This window comes from Mobula birostris, chromosome 8 (assembly GCF_030028105.1).
Source record: "Mobula birostris isolate sMobBir1 chromosome 8, sMobBir1.hap1, whole genome shotgun sequence".
In the NCBI taxonomy this organism is placed as follows: Eukaryota; Metazoa; Chordata; class Chondrichthyes; order Myliobatiformes; family Myliobatidae; genus Mobula; species Mobula birostris.
This window is the reverse complement of record NC_092377.1, coordinates 38,511,813-38,528,757: the sequence shown is the minus strand read 5'-3', so window position 1 is coordinate 38,528,757 and position 16,945 is coordinate 38,511,813. Positions and strand designations below refer to the sequence as shown.

Here is a 16,945-nt window from a genome sequence, read left to right as displayed (position 1 = left end):
GCAACTAAACATGCACGTGTGTTTGGGTGCTTGAACTGCCAGTGACTGCCCTTCCCGAACATCACTTGTTTCTATGCTTTAGTAGGCCTAAAAGGATCAGAAATTGTTTATTATCCTGACAGGTGTCTTGTGAAATCTGTTTTTTGGAGCAGCAGTGCAGTGCAAAACATGAAAATTACTATAAGTTACAAGAATAAATAATGCAATGGTCAGATAATAAGTCTGTTATTCATGTATTAAGCATTCAAGGGTTTATGGATGGTTCAGAGATCTGATGGGGGAGGGGAAGAAGCTGTTCTTATAACATTGTGTGTGGGTCGAGTGTCTCCTATACCTCCTCCCTGATGGTAGTTGGTGAGGGTCCTTAAAGATCAATACTGTCTCCCGACAATTGCAGAGAGGGTGGTGCCCATGACAGACTAATTAAATGTGGAGAAGCTGGGTCAGAGCGGTCATGTAAAATGGTCTGGCTTTAGTGCTGCTCACAGCCACTTTAGAACTCTGCAGGGGCCTGCGTTCCGCGGGTAATTGCAATTGAAAATGGTATTTCTGGGACCTGATGCCGCGGCACATTGGCGTCTTGAAGAACCTTTTAGTTATTGGGATCCCTTTGAAGTCAACCTCTCTGAATCCAAGAGGAGTGTCCTCCAGGATGCAGCAGTCTGCATGAAGCATTAGGGAACAATCTCATTTTGTGTTGAAACAACCCCTTGAGACTGGACGTCATTGAACCTGGTTTCTTGATGCCACTCACTTGTCAATTTTCCTTTCAATTTGTTTAAAAATGGTGGGTCATAGAAACAACCAGTTTGAAGGTTGACCTCTACAGCTCGACAGAATGGTTTAATAGTTTCAGAGGAAAAGACATTGTGAAGCAGCCATGTTTCAATGGTAAAGGATTATCTGTGTTGAGTCACTGATCCTGAGGTCTGATGTTACTGTGGTTGGAACTACTAAGAAAATCAGATTGTGTTTTGCTTGTGCAAATGGTTGTATATCAATTTAATTGGCCCATGAAGCCAGTTAATGATTGTTTATCTCTGTGACCCTTGATCTAATTAATTGATTGTCCAACACGCCCTTATCCACCCAATGCAATCGGTGGCTGATGCTCATTCAGCCTATTGCAAGACCTTTGATTGACAGTTATCTAGATTGGCTATTTCACTCCTTCAGTTATGTGAGCATTTTTCTGTTGCTTAGCACTGCTTTCTATCACGACTTCCAAACAGACTGTGCTCCACTGGGATGAATGCTGCATTTTACAGGCTGGTACGCAGCTTCTGAGAGAGGTGACATAGGGTTTGCAGAATATGGGAACCACCTGCAAGTGGGAGGTGGGGGTGCTCTGTCAATCAGAATCAGAATCAGAAATATCACTGACATATGTTATGAAATTTGTTGTGATTCATGATACTTTCTGTCACTGACTGGATAACCTCATGGAAACAATTACTTCACTAGCCAATTAAACAGGCATGACATTACCTGCTATAGCAGTGCTTAACGAAAAGACCAAAGAGGCCACACTTTCTTTTAAGTTATTCTTTGTTATTTTGCTTGGCAATCTTCTTCTGCCTCTCTGAAAGTCACTGTCCTTTTGAAGTCTGCTGCTGCATAGCCGCTGACAAGACCTTCCTTTGAGTTAGTCAAGATTCTACTCTGTATTTGTTAGTTTTTGGAGCAAGAGGGGCCAGGGAGGGAGTCTTTATGATGTACAAGCATCTGAGAGGACGCTGAAGGTTTGTCCCCACTTTTCCCTCAGCAGAGAGTTCAGTAATCAGAGGTCATAACTTTAAAGTGGAAGGATCTCAAGGGATCTGAGGAAATATTTTTCTCGCCCACAGGGGAGTGAATGAGTGGTGGAGGCGTTCATTGCAATTAAAACATATTAGGCTGGTCATACTGTACCAAAATTTAAAGGATTAAAAATTGGGAAAGCAGGATTAGGGTTGACATAATAGGCTGCATATCCTCTGAACAGTAAAGTCATAAAAGCCTTTATGATAAATTACTCGTCTCTAACTAAACATCAACTGTTTGCATCAGTCGTTGCTGGGTAATAATTAGAGTGGGTGACCTCTAGTCCTTTGCTCACCAATAGCAATGTGCACTTACTTTTATGGATGACACACCTCCCTAGGCACATCAATCACAAAGGCTTTGTGCAACGGCACGAAGACCATCCTTTCTGGATTATTCTGAAACACCCATGAGTTATGGATTAATATCTCATTCACTACTACAATCAGTTTGTGATAAAACAGTGATCTATGGAATATGAAGGGAAAAAAGGACAGCCTGCTTAGCCAAAAAAAAAAATCCATTTGTAATTATTTGTTGTGTAGTGGGGACATTGGATTGGACAATTGGGAGGAGTGGCTGTGATAGAACATAGAATAGTACAGCACAGTACAGGCCCTTCAGCCCACAATGTTGTGCCGACCCTCAAACCCAGCCTCCCACACAAGCCCCCACCTTAAATTCCTCCATATACCTGTCTAGTAGTCTCTTAAACTTCACTAGTGTATCTGCCTCCACCACTGACTCAGGCAGTGCATTCCACGTACCAACCATTCTCTGAGTAAAAGACCTTCCTCTAATATCCCCCTTGAACTTCCCACCCCTTACCTTAAAGCCATGTCTTCTTGTATTGAGCAGTGGTGCCCTAGGGAAGAGGCGCTGGCTATCCACTCTATCTATTCCTCTTATTATCTTGTACACCTCTATTATGTCTCCTCTCATCCTCCTTCTCTCCAAAGAGTAAAGCCCTAGCTCCCTTAATCTCTGATCAGAATGCATACTTTCTAAACCAGGCAGTATCCTGGTAAATCTCCTCTGTACCCTTTCCAATGCTTCCACCTCCTTCCTATAGTGAGGTGACCAGAACTGGACACAGTACTCCAAGTGTGGCCTAACCAGAGTTTTATAGAGCTGCATCATTACATCGCGGCTCTTAAACTCTATTGACTTATGAAAGCTAACACCCCATAAGCTTTCTTAACTACCCTATCCACCTGTGAGGCAACTTTCAGGGATCTGTGGACATGTACCCCCAGATCCCTCTGCTCCTCCACACTACCAAGTATCCTGCCATTTACTTTGTACTCTGCCTTGGAGTTTGTCCTTCCAAAGTGTACCACCTCACACTTCTCCGGGTTGAACTCCATCTGCCACCTCTCAGCCCACTCTTGCATCCTATCAATGTCTCTCTGCAATCTTTGACAAAACTCTACACTATCTACAACACCACCAACCTTTGTGTTGTCTGCAAACTTGCCAACCCACCCTTCTAACCCCACATCCAGGTCTTTAATAAAAATCATGAAAAGTAAAGGTCCCAGAACAGATCCTTGTGGGACACCACTAGTCACAATCCTCCAATCTGAATGTACTCCCTCCATCACCACCCTCTGCCTTCTGCAGGCAAGCCAATTCTGAATCCACCTGGCCAAACTTCCCTGGATCCCATGCCTTCTAACTTTCTGAATAAGCCTACCATGTGGAACCTTATCAAATGCTTTACTAAAATCCATATACATCACATCCACTGCACTACCCTCATCTATATGCCTGGTCACCTCCTCAAAGAACTCTATCAGGCTTGTTAGACAGGATTGCCCTTCACAAAGCCATGCTGACTGTCCCTGATCAGACCATGATTCTCTAAATGCCTATAGATCCTATCTCTAAGAATCTTTTCCAACAGCTTTCCCACCACAGATGTAAGGCTCACTGGTCTATAATTACCCGGACTATCCCTACTACCTTTTTTGAACAAGGGGACAACATTCGCCTCCCTCCAATCCTCCGGTACCATTCCCGTGGACAACGAGGACATAAAGATCCTGGCCAGAGGCCCAGCAATCTCTTCTCTCGCCTCACGGAGCAGCCTGGGGAATATTCCGTCAGGGCCCAGGGACTTATCTGTCCTAATATATTTTAACAACTCCAACACCTCTTCTCCCTTAATATCAACATGCTCCAGAACATCAACCTCACTCATATTGTCCTCACCATCATCAAGTTCCTTCTCATTGGTTAATACCGAAGAGAAGTATTCATTGAGGACCTCGCTCACTTCCACAACCTCCAGGCACATCTTCCCACCTTTATCTCTAATCGGTCCTACCTTCACTCCTGTCATCCTTTTTTTCTTCACATAATTGAAGAATGTCTTGGGGTTTTCCTTTACCCTGCTCGCCAAGGCCTTCTCATGCCCCCTTCTTGCTCTTCTCAGCCCCTTCTTAAGCTCCTTTCTTGCTTCCCTATATTCCTCAATAGACCCATCTGATCCTTGCTTCCTAATCCTCATGTATGCTGCCTTCTTCCACCTGACTAGATTTTCCACCTCACTTGTCACCCATGGTTCCTTCACCCTACCATTCTTTATCTTCCTCACCGGGACAAATTTATCCCTAACATCCCGCAAGAGATCTCTAAACATCGACTACATGTCCATAGTACATCTCCCTGCAAAAACATCATCCCAATTCACACCCGCAAGTTCTAGCCTTATAGCCTCATAATTTGCCTTTCCCTAATTAAAAATTTTCCTGTCCTCTCTGATTCTATCCTTTTCTATGATAATGCTAAAGGCCAGGGAGCAGTGGTCACTGTCCCCCAGATGCTCACCCACTGAGAGATCTGTGACCTGATCCGGTTCATTACTTAGTACTAGATCTAGTATGGCACTCCCCCTGGTCGGCCTGTCCACATACTGTGACAGAAATCCGTCCGTGATGTGTGAGAAGTCAGAGGAAATGGTAAAATGGAAATGGTAGGAGATCAAAAATGTGTTTAAAGAAATACATTTTGAGGTGACATCAATGTGCACAGAGAAACAGCAAAGATGGGTTTAAATACAGAGCTCCAGTGACTCTACCATCATAAGAGGAGCTGAACACAGAACAGTATAGTTCAGTATGGGCCCTTCAGTCCATGATGTTTTGCTAACCTAAATAAACTCCACAATCAATCTAGCCCTCTGCTCCTACACAGCCCGTAACCCTGTATTTTTCTTACACCCACATGCCTATCTAAAAGTCTCTCAGATGTCCCTGTTGTAGGAGTCTCTACCACCACTTCCAGCAGTGTGTTCCATGCACCTACCACTCTCTGTGTAAAAAAAAAACCTTCCTCTCACATCTATCTCCCTTAAAGTTTCCTCCACTCATCTTAAACAAATATCCTCTGGTATTGGTCATTGCCGCCCTGGGAAAATGGCAGAATAAGAGTTATTAAAATGTGGAATTGGATGAATAAAGCTTCAGTGTATAGTACTGCATAACTGGATGGAACAGACCTTCAGACCTTAATATTTGCATTCATCAATAGGTTTCAATAGGTACATTTAATGTCAGATAAATGAATACAATATACATCCTGAAATTCTTTTTCTTTTCAAACATCCACAAAAACAGAGGAGTGCCTCAAAGAATGAATGACAGTTAAATGTGAGAACCCCAAAGCCCCCTCCCCACGCACAAGCAGCAGAAAGGTAATGAAGCCCCCCTCCCCCACCAGCAAAAAAACATCTGCACCCTCCACCGAGCAGTCAATCAATAAAGACACAGAGTTGCAGTACCCCAAAGACTACCCATTCACCCTATAATTCAACATACCACATGCTCTCCCTCTATCTCTAATAAGGGAGAAAGAGATGTCTCCGTTTCACAGCGAGAGGGGAGACTTAACGAAACAACTCACTGATTTACGATGTTAAGAGTCTGTTGCGTCGCTTTTTCTAAGCTCTGTGTCTGAAGAACTCGGGTCTCTGGGCACGCAGCTAGTTTGCTGTTTTCAATCTTCCGTGTACTCCACAACACATCAGGCGGTGGCACCGGCCTCGAACCAGCTCATCTCCCAAGCCATGAAAATCTGGCACCCTGCAGGCGCGCTAGTCTTCTAGGCTGTGCCCTTGGCATATTGAAAAGCAGCCAGCTGTGAGGCCCTGAGAGCGGGTCCCATTTCCGCAAAGAACCAAAGTCAGAATGTAACTCCAGGTCAGTGTCTTCAAAAGAACCCTGAAAGAGGAACAAAAGAGATATTAAGGATAGAAATAGAGCTGTTTCTGAAAATGCAAGCAAAGGAGTCGCCGTTAGGCGCCATTAACCCTCCTAAGCTCCACCCCTCATGAAGCCATTTTGAATTAATCCCATCTGCCTGCATGGGGTCCATATTCCTCCTGGTCTGTTTAATGCCTCTTAAAAATTTGCTATCATATTTGCTTCCATCACTTCCTCTGAAAGAACATACTAGGCAGCTACCCCTCTCTGTATTAAAAAAACTTGTTCTATAAGTCTCCTTCAAACTTTCCCCCTTCACCTTCAACCTATGCCCTAGACTATCTAACATTTGCCAATTTATTTCAATGTTCCAGCCACTGTAAGTAAAGAACACCCAAGCTCAAGGGATTTTTTTTTGTTGGACTCCAACACTCCCTAAACAAATAGCCAATATATAATGAACCTTGGTGCCCAATTGGATAGTGACCTTATTTGTGAAGTCACGCTGAAGCCCCAGAGCTTAACCAACAAGAATTTCTTCCCAACAAGTATTTAAATGAGAAAGTATATGATCATATTGAAGGTAAGGATTTGCAAAGTGGTTAACTTTCATTTTGGTTTATGGTGATGAATCTGAGCAATAAGCTTGAAAGAGTACAGAGAAAACTTATATGGACTTTCCTGGCGCAAACACAAGGAAATCTGCAGATGCTAGAATTTCAAGCAACACATTAAAAAATGCTGGTGAACGCAACAGGCCAGGCAGCATCTATAGGAAGAGGTACAGTCAATGTTTCAGGCCGAGACCCTTCGTCAGGACTAACTGAAAGAGGAGATGGTAAGAGATTTGAGAGGGGGAGGGGGAGATCCAAAATGATAGGAGAAGACAGGAGGGGGAGGGATGGAGCTAAGAGCTGGAAAGGTGCTTGGCCAGAGAAAGCAGGATCTCCCAGTGGCCACACATTTTAATTCCACATCCCATTCCCATTGTGATATGTCTATCCACGGCCTCCCCTACTATAAAGATGAACCCACACTCAGGTTGGAGGAACAACACCTTATATTCCGTCTGGGTAGCCTCCAACCTGATGGCATGAACATTGACTTCTCTAACTTCAGTTAATGCCCCACCTCCTCTTCGTACCCCATCTGTTATTTATTATTATTAGTAATATATATATATTTTTCTCTCTCTCTCCTTTTTCTCCCTCTGTCCCTTTCACTATACTCCTTGCCCATCCTCTGGGCTTTGCCCCTCCCCCTTTCTTTCTCCCTAGGCCTCCCATCCCATGATCCTCTCATATCCCTTTTGCTGATCAACTTTCCATCTCTTAGCTCCATCCCTCCCCCTCCTGTCTTCTCCTATCATTTCAGATCTCCCCTTGCCCCTCCCCCTTTCAAATCTCTTACTATGTCTTCCTTCAGTTAGTCTTGACGAAGGGTCTCTGCCCAAAACGTCGACTGTACTTCTTCCTATAGGTGCTGCCTGGCCTGCTGCGTTCACCAGCAATTTTAATGTGTGTTGCATGGACTTTACTGGGACTTGAGGACCAGAGATGAAGGGAAAGGTTGAATAGGTTAGGACTTTATTGGACTGGTGCATATGCAGGCTTTTCCCCTCAGGTTGGGTGAGACTAGAACTGGAGGTCATAGGTTTAGGGTGAAGGTAAAATATTTAAGCATAATCTGGGGGATCTTCACTTGGAGGCTGGTCTTTACTGAGCAGTAGACCAGGTTAGCATGGATTAAATGGTCTGAAGGGCCTTTTTCTGTGCTTATACTGCTCTATGACTCTACGACTCTGCCACCTGTTAAACATTTCTCTTAGTAGAGATGGTTGAGCCAATATTCCGACCTGTATACAATTGCTGGCCGACGGAGCATGGCAGTATTGGCCTTTATTTAGAAATATTACACCGTCTACAGTAGGGGGCAGCATTGATCTTTTAAAAACCGTTTGGAGCCTCCTGAATATCCCATTGTTGTTTCCCCTTCAAACAGGTTTAATCTGTTGAAGATCTCCAGCCTTCTAATCTTAGATGAATATGTTGTACAACCAGAATTCACAAGGAAGATTGCACCACACTGAGGAATAGCTCCTTCCCAGAAGAGTGGTTTGGTATAACCCATCAGGTACCCTGACTGAATGGTGGAAGACTAACGGGAGATGTGCAAAAGTTTTCAGTCAAAGCTCCCTGTATGTCTATATATTTCTCTTCTCCCTTTGTTCTAAAGAGAGTCATATGCGAGGGGTAATACCTGTCATGTAAAAAGGTGTTGACTCTGTTTCCATGTCTGGAAAGGAGAACAGTGGTAAAACATATGCTAGAATGAGACAGGATGTATTTATTTATTTAAATATGCAGTATTTTGATTGGTAAAGCAAAGGTCAGTATAAGATCAAGCCATGAGGAACAGAAATATACCAGCTTCGAACTCTGATACTGTGATGGATATTCACTGTCCAGGGCGAGGAGGCCTTTCTTTTTTTTGCCAAGTTCAGCCTTCCAACATAGGAGCTGAAACTCCTAGGGGTCAAAGGGTTGTTTTTGAGTGAGATAAACTGCCAACCAATATTCCTTGTTCAGCTTCTTCTCATAGATATCAGCCTGTTTTCAGTTCTTAATGTAAACGGCAAACAATAATCAGTCAGAAGCTAAAAGGAGACCATTGCAAACAAGCACAGTGTCTAAAGGACACAGGATGCTGGTTCACAGTACCTGGGCTTATTTCTCAAGGGCTGCATTATAAAACATTAGTTTTATTTAATTGGGCTTGTTTCAAACCAGATAATGTGACTACGTTATTTAGTTCAAGGAAGATTGCAGACCAGATTGATACTATCACTTAGCACATTAAACTTGCTGATCTGTTAATATTTGGTAGGTTTGTCTGCTCAGACAGAGAGTCAACTTCTCAACATTGATTGTTGGAATCTGGAAACTCTGTCTCCAGACACATTTAGACCAACTTGTATAAAAGTGTATCTGAAAAACTATCATCCAAGTGGCAGAAAAGCAGTATAAAAGTAGAGAGTAGTCAGACTTACTAGGTGTGGTCAAAAAACATCAAAATAAATGACAGAAAGATGAAGGAGTAGAATCCATTCCTCTGCCTTCAATTTCTGTGATGAATGATTTGTCCATCTGCAGCTCCTTGCTATGGGTTTTTTAGCTTATAGGAATTGTATCTGTGTTTTGAAAATCATTTGCAATTTGGAAATCTTTTTAAGATAGAAAATCTCTGTGAGGTTTAAAAGTGTTTTAAGAATTTTGTTTGGATTTAAATGTGTATCACCAAAAATGAAGGATTGTATTTAAACTACTTTGTTAGACAGAAGTACCTTCTCCTTGATAAGTAGTGGAAATTGGCAGCTAAACTTACCTTGGAGGAAAACGGGGAAGTGAACTAGTCTTTGAAGAGCAGATAGCTGCAGCATAGCCTCCCTTTAGAGAAGGTACTCATAAGTATCTATATTGGATAGAGCTTGAGGTCTTTCTTTGAGTTTAGAACTTCAGTCAGCAAACCCAATACAATCATAATATTTGCTGAGTTAGTGTAATTTTGTTATAATCTCTGTGGGAAGAGGAGATTGTTTTTTATTTCTCCCTGATTTCCTGTATTGACTGCAGCTGGCACATCCTTGGACGTCAAGTGGTCTCAGCTTGAGCATATTTGAACACCCATATGATGTCCTGGGTCTGATATAACAATGGTTCTATGATAATGGATGCAAAATGCCACAGAATGTAGGTTGAGCTTCTCCGGATCTTTCAGCTACTATATGAAAAGCTCACAGCTTACACGACATTTGAATTTAAACTTAAACAGTTGCCTTCCCTATCCCTATCCCACAACTGCCTGTGATGTGTCTCAAGCAACTGTATCTAAGCCCAATATCAATGGCCACTTCGTCAGAAGGTACAAGCAAGGAGCGTGTCCTTTTTCCCTAAGTAGTCCTCTCCTTCATGTCTTCCAGTTGTATGGCCTCCGCATGCCAGTTGGTTGAAGAGACTGCTATGCCCCAGATATTTTCTCCTCTGTCTGTCATTTAATAGCTGTTTTTGCTCAATATTGAGTCAAAGCTATCAGGCATGTTGCTTTAGTTTCTCTGTGACCAAGAAACATGAAGATTCTTTAACTTCCTCTACTCTGGTCAAAAATGGACAAACCTATATCTTGGTCTCTGTATGTTTTAGAGCTTATAAAGCATAACATCATAAAAGAATTGAAATTAATATTTTGTTATTAATTTTATTGCAATTTATCATAAACTATGTTAAAAACTAACAATATTAAATAAGAAGTCTTTGGAGTGAATGGGTGCTGACATGTCATATATAGAAATATGTCTCTGATTAAACAATTGACTTTCATAGCATAATGGTTAAATCACTTGATGAACATGCATAACCACTGGACTAGAATTTCCACCATGCATTTGTGGAATTTAGATGAAAATGATTTAACTACAGTCTATATTTTTTCCAAAAAGAAATTCAATAGTAACGTTGAAACTATCAGCTAGTCAACTACACTCATCTGGTTCACTTCATTACCTATCACATGCTGTCAGATTGACATCTCAACCTTGTGGGTTTTCTTCACTCTATCTACACTCAGTGGACAATTTATTAGGTACACCTACTCATTAATGTAAATATCTGATCAGGCAATCATGTGGCAGCAACTCAATACATAAAAGCTTGTAGGCATGATCAAGAGGTTCACTTGTTGTTCAGACCAAACATCAGAATTGGCAAGAGGCGTGATCTAAGTGACTCTAACCATGAAGTGATTGCTTGCGCCAGACGGGGTGATTTGAGTAATTCAGAAACTGCTGATCTCTTGGGATTTTCATGCACAACAGTCTCTAGAGTTTACAAAGAATGGTGCTAAAGGCAAAAAGAAACATCCAGAGAATGGCAGTTCTGTGCATTAAAACACCTTGTTATTGGGAGAGATCAGAGGAGAATGGCCAGACAGGTTCAGGTTGACAGGAAGGCAACAACAACTCAAATAACTATGCATTACAGCAATGGTGTGTAGAAGAGTATCTCTGAATACACAGCAAATTGAAGTTTGAAGTGGATGGACTACAACAGCAGATGACCATGAACATGCACTCAGTGGCCACTTTATGAGGTACTTCCTGTACATCTTGGGCCTTTCTGGTTACTGACCCATTGGAATTTGTCTCATCATTGTATGTTAGAAGTGAATTAAGAAAACAATTGAAAGTAACAGTAGTATGTATGTATATGTATGTGTGTATATGTATATATAGCAAGAACTTGATGAGTGTTTCCCAAATGCACTAGTTCTGAAGTCCTTGTGCATATCTTAATTTAAGATTAAAACACAATATTAGATGTTGGTTAATAGAAAGGTACGTAGAAATTTTGACTGCCCAGTCAATGCTTATGGATAGAACCAAAGCTGACATTTCAGCTCAGGCTTTCTTTCAGAATTTTGTTTGGACATGAGGGAAAATTAGCTAACCTTGAAGGTATCTGTAGCATAAGCATTTTGCCAGTTATAGAGCCAGAATATAAAGTTGGAATTCACACTAACTGTAATTAAGATATTGTGAGTTAAACAAAAAATGTATTTATTTTTAAATATACAATATTTACAAATTGTGATTACAGGATCTTGTTCTGCTGTGTTTTTTTCCCCCATTGCATCACGTAATACAGCACAAGATATACTTCAAAGGGTCTTTAAGAAATCATTTTGGATAAACCATGTTGCTGAATTATTGGTTTCCCAACTCCTTTATGTTAACTCCATGTGTTAAGGGCAGGTTGTCTCCTCAGATCTCAGAGCAGAACTTAGATCCTATATCTGAGACCATGAGACAATAAGACATAGGAACAGAATTAGGCCATCTGGCCCACCGAGTATGTTCCGCCATTCAATCATGGCTGATCCTTTTTTTTCTATCTCCTCAACCACAGTACCTGGCCTTCTCCCTGTAACCTTTGATGCCATGTCCAATCAAGTACCCATCAATCTCTGCCTTAAATACACCCAACGACCTGGTCTCCACAGCTGCTTGTGGCAAGAAACTCCACAAATTCACCACCGTTTGGCTAAAGAAATTTTGCCGCATCTCTGTTTTGAAAGGGCACCCCTCTATCCTGAGGCTGTGCTCTCTTGTCCTAGACTCTTCCACCATGGGAAATATCCTTTCCACATCTACTCTGTCTAGGCCTTTCAACATTTGAAAGGTTTCAATGAGATCCCCCCTCGTCCTTCTGAATTCCAGTGAGTACAGACCTAGAGCCATCAAACATTTCTCATATGATAATCCTTTCATTCCTAGAATCATCCTTGTGAACCTCCTCTTGACCTTCCCCAATGCCAGCACATCTTTTCTAAGATGAGGGGCCCAAAATTGTTCACAATACTCAAGGTGAGGCCTCACCAGTGTCTCATAAAGTCTCAGCATCACATTCTTGCTCTTGCATTCTAGACCTTTTGAAATAAATGCTAATGTGGCATTTGCCTTCCTCACCACCGACTCAACCTACAAGTTAACCTTTAGAGTATTCTGCACAAGGACTCCCAAGCCCCTTTGCATCTCAGATTTTTGGATTTTCTCCCTGTTTAGAAAATAGTCTGCATATTTATTTCTGCTACTAAAGTGCATGACCGTGCATTTTCCAACATTGTATTTCATTTGCCACTTTCTTGCCCATTCTCCCAATCTAAGTTCTTTTGCATCCTACCTGTTTCCTCAACACTATCTGCCCCTTCACCAATCTTCGTATCATCTGCAAACTTGGCAACAAAGCCATCTATTTCATTCAACACACATAAAAGTTGCTGGTGAAAGCAGCAGGCCAGGCAGCATCTCTAGGAAGAGGTGCAGTCGACGTTTCAGGCTGAGACCCTTCGAAGACCCTGACGAAGGGTCTTGGCCTGAAACGTCGACTGCACCTCTTCCTAGAGATGCTGCCTGGCCTGCTGCGTTCACCAGAAACTTTTATGTGTGTTGCTTGAATTTCCAGCATCTGCAGAATTCCTGTTGTTTGCATCTATTTCATTGTCCAAATCATTTATATACAGCATAAAAGGAAGTGGTCCCAACACTGACCCCTGTGGAACACCACTAGTCACTGGCAGACAACCTGAAAAGGATCCCTTTATTCCCACTCACTGACTCCTACCAATCAGCCTATGCTTTAACCATAAGGGTCTCGGCCCGAAACATCAACTGTACCTCTTCCTAGAGATGCTGGCTGGCCTGCTGCGTTCACCAGCAACTTGATGTGTGTTGCTTGTAGTAATTTTCCTGTAATACCATGGGCTCTTAACTTGGTAAGCAGCCTCATGTGTAGCACCTTGTCAAAGGCATTCTAAAAGTCCAAATAAACAACATCCACTGCATCTCATTTATCTATCCTCCTTGTAATCTCCTCAAAGAATTCCAACAGGTTCATCAGGCAGGATTTTCCCTGAAGGAAACCATGCTGACTTTGTACTATCTTGTCCTATGTCACCAAGTACTCCATCACCCCTCATCCTTAACAATTGAATCTAACATCTTCCCAACCACTGAGGTCAGACTAACTGCTCTTTAAATTCCTTCCTGCTACCCTCCTACTTTCTTAAAGAGTGGAATAGCATTTGCAATTTTCCAGTCCTCTGGCACCATGCCAGAGTCCAATGATTTTTGAATGATCATTTCTAATGCCACCACAATCTCTAACATTACCTCTTTCAGAACCCCAGGGTGCAGTTCCTCTGGTCCTATGTACTATGGACTTATGTACTTTTAGATCTTTCAGCTTTTTGAGCACTTTCTCTCTTGTAACAGTAACTGCACCCACTTCTCTTCCTTCACACACTACAACATCAGATATACTGCTAGTGTCTTCCACATGAAGACTGACTCAAAATACTCATTTAGTTCATTAGCCATCTACTTGTCCCCTGTTATTATTTCTCCTGCCTCGTTTTCTAGCAGTCCTATATCCACTCTCCTTTCTCTTTTATTTTTAACATATTAGAAAAAACTTTTACTATCCACTCTGATATTATTTGCTAGCTTGCTTTCATACTTCATCTTTTCCCTTCTAATGATTTTTTTAGTTGCTCTCTGTAGGTTTTAAAAACTTCCCACTCCTCTATATTCCCACTAATTTTTGCCCTTTCTTTTGCTTTTACAATAGCTTTGACTTCCCTTGTCAGCCACAGTTGTTCTATTTTGCCATTTGAGTATTTCTTCATTTTTGGAATACACACGTCTGGTACCTTCCTCATGTTTCCCAGAAACATACACCATTGCTGCTCTACTGACATCCCTGCCAGCAGCTCCTTCCAATTTACTTCAGCCAACTACTCTCTCATACCACTGTAATTTCTCTTACTCCACTGAAATACTGCTACATCAGACTTTATTTTCTGCCTTTCAAATTTCAAGTTGAACACAATCATGTTGTGATCACTGGTTCTTAAGGGTTCTTTTACCTTACCCTCCCTTATCGCCTCCAGTTCACTACATAACACCCAATCCAGTACAGCTGATTCCCTAGTAGGCTCAATGACAAACTGCTCTAAAAAGCCACCTCTTAGGCATTCAACAAACTCACTCTCTTGAGATCCATTACCAAACTAATTTTCCCAATCGACTTGCATGTTAAAATATCCCATGACTGCTATAACATTGACCTTTTGACTTGCCTTTTCTATCTCCTGTTGTAATCTGTGGTCTACCTCCCAGCCACTGTTGGGAGGCCTGTATATAACTGCCATCAACTTCCTTTTAATCTTGCAGTTTCTTAACTCAACCCACAAGGATTCAAAATCTTCTGATCCTGTGTCACATCTTTCTACTGATTTGATGCCATTCTTTACCAGTAGACCTACACCACCCCCTCTGCCTACTTTCCTTCTCTGATATAACATGTATCCTTGGACAGCAATTATGCAGGTGACCACTCCATTAATGCCATTAGGAAAATAGAAATTCAGCTTTACAGAATTCATAAAACATCACCTAAAAAGTTGAGAAACATAATTCATGTGACAAAATAAGTAAATAAATCAACACATTTTTTTCAACCTGTGTTTCTTGATGCATATGCAGATGATGCAGCGTTGTGTTACAAAAATTGTGATAGGGGCTATTTTCTAAGAATGCAGACACACCTCCCCCTAATGCTAGGTTTTCCTCCATACTTCATAGGATAGGTTGTGGCATTTGCAAATAAACCTCTACTTCCATGCTCTCACCTCCTTTTGGCACTTCCAGATGTTTTGGCATTGACTAACAACCACTGTTAGTGTTTGTATTATATCCATACAGAGAAACAATGAAAGAAATCCAATCTCTGAGCCACATTTTAGAGATTTGTTAGGTCTTCTTCAAATGTGAGGCAGGGAAAGGTGCATGTGGTCCTTGTGCAATGTCTCTGTCCCACACAGAAGCAAATCACATTCCTAAATTATTAAGTGTGCCCGCAGTGAACCTCAAATACAAACAATTACAAAGCTACAAAAATATTCCTTTCTGAAATTGTTTTTCTTTCCTGTCAAGCACAAATAAACTGTTATCTGTAACTTCACCTTGAACAGTTCAAAAACATTAAATCACTTGCAGTTTAGGCCAATGCTGAATAATTTAGGAACACTAAGAGCAAGGAATCCTCAACAAGCATTCATTTGTATTACTGTAATAAATAACCTGGATTTCTTTCTCTCAGTACTCAGACCACCTACAACAAAAACAAATGGTTTGCTTGGAAAGCCAATTTAGCTGAGTTAATGGATTTTCTTTTTTTATTGCATAATCTATATTGGGAGAAAACATAAGTAATAATTTCAAATTAACTGCAGATCATTCTTCCTTTACTTCAGGCTACCAACCATGGCTTGTTAGTATTTAGGTTAATCTGCTAGATTATCTACAGTAAATGCCGTGTGCTCTCTGCTGCTGTTCTCCTTAGACCATGGAGTCAGCAGGAATGAAAAGAATTTTCATGTTTACGGATAAGTGGGTGTAATTGCTGAAGGATAATTTCTCACAAGGTAATTTGTTTAAGTTCTGAAATGGCTTGATAAGTAATTTCATTGCAGGGTGTGATCAAGGCATACATACCTGAAGCCCTGCTGCAAATTCTGCTACAGGCTGGATTAACCAATACATCTTCAACCTGAGGTAGGAGAAGAGTTAACGGGGAAGGAGTCATCATCCTGATTTCTACTTGGAAAAGTGAATATGGATATTGGGTGAAGAAGAATGATTTAATCTTGAAGTTTCTTATGGTCAATAAGCTTGCATTGTTGGTCCAGCTGAATAACGAAATATAATTATAAAAATAATTTTGTTAAGTGAAAATTTTGCTGCATTGGGATGAGTAGTTATGTCCTTGAAGACATAACTAGTGGAAATTACAGGGTGGTGGCGTGGAGATATCTCTCCACCAAAGGAGGTGTAATGTACTCCCTCCTTCCCCTGCCAGCCTGCTGGTCCCCCATGGCCAAGATATTACACGTCACGTGAAGTCATGGAAGCAGGTGATGGATGGCCGTATGAGCAGGTGGTGCTGGTTACGTGACCACTGATGCCAGGCAGACAATCTCTGAAGAGTATTGATAATGGCTGGGGGTCACCCACTTTGTAAAGACACTGCCCAGCAAAAGCTAATGGCAAACCAATTTGCCAAGAACAATTGTGGACATGGAAAGACCCCGATCTTCTATGTCATATGCAATAGCACATAACAAACAAAAGAGTGGAAATTACAGTTATTGGGAAGGCAAATGGCACCTTGGACTTTATTACATGAGGGTTTGAGTACAGGAAGAGTAAAGATACCCTAATGCAATGCTGTCTCAGTCCCTTGGGTTTGAGGACGATTTGCTTCCACTCTGGTTTTGTGGGATTTGAAATTGCTGATGAGGTTAATGTGGAACATGATAAACTC

At 41.5% G+C, this 16,945-nt stretch overlaps 1 long non-coding RNA gene across 1 annotated transcript in view; it reads right to left on the bottom strand.

Annotated features, from left to right (window-relative positions):
- Positions 1–5,545: 5,545 nt before the first annotated feature.
- Positions 5,546–16,945, bottom strand: part of LOC140201243 (uncharacterized) — a 174,692-nt gene continuing 163,292 nt past the window's right edge. The window contains exon 4 of the long non-coding RNA XR_011886806.1: positions 5,546–6,026. This is a non-coding gene — a long non-coding RNA (uncharacterized lncRNA). The remainder of the gene's footprint in view (positions 6,027–16,945) is intronic.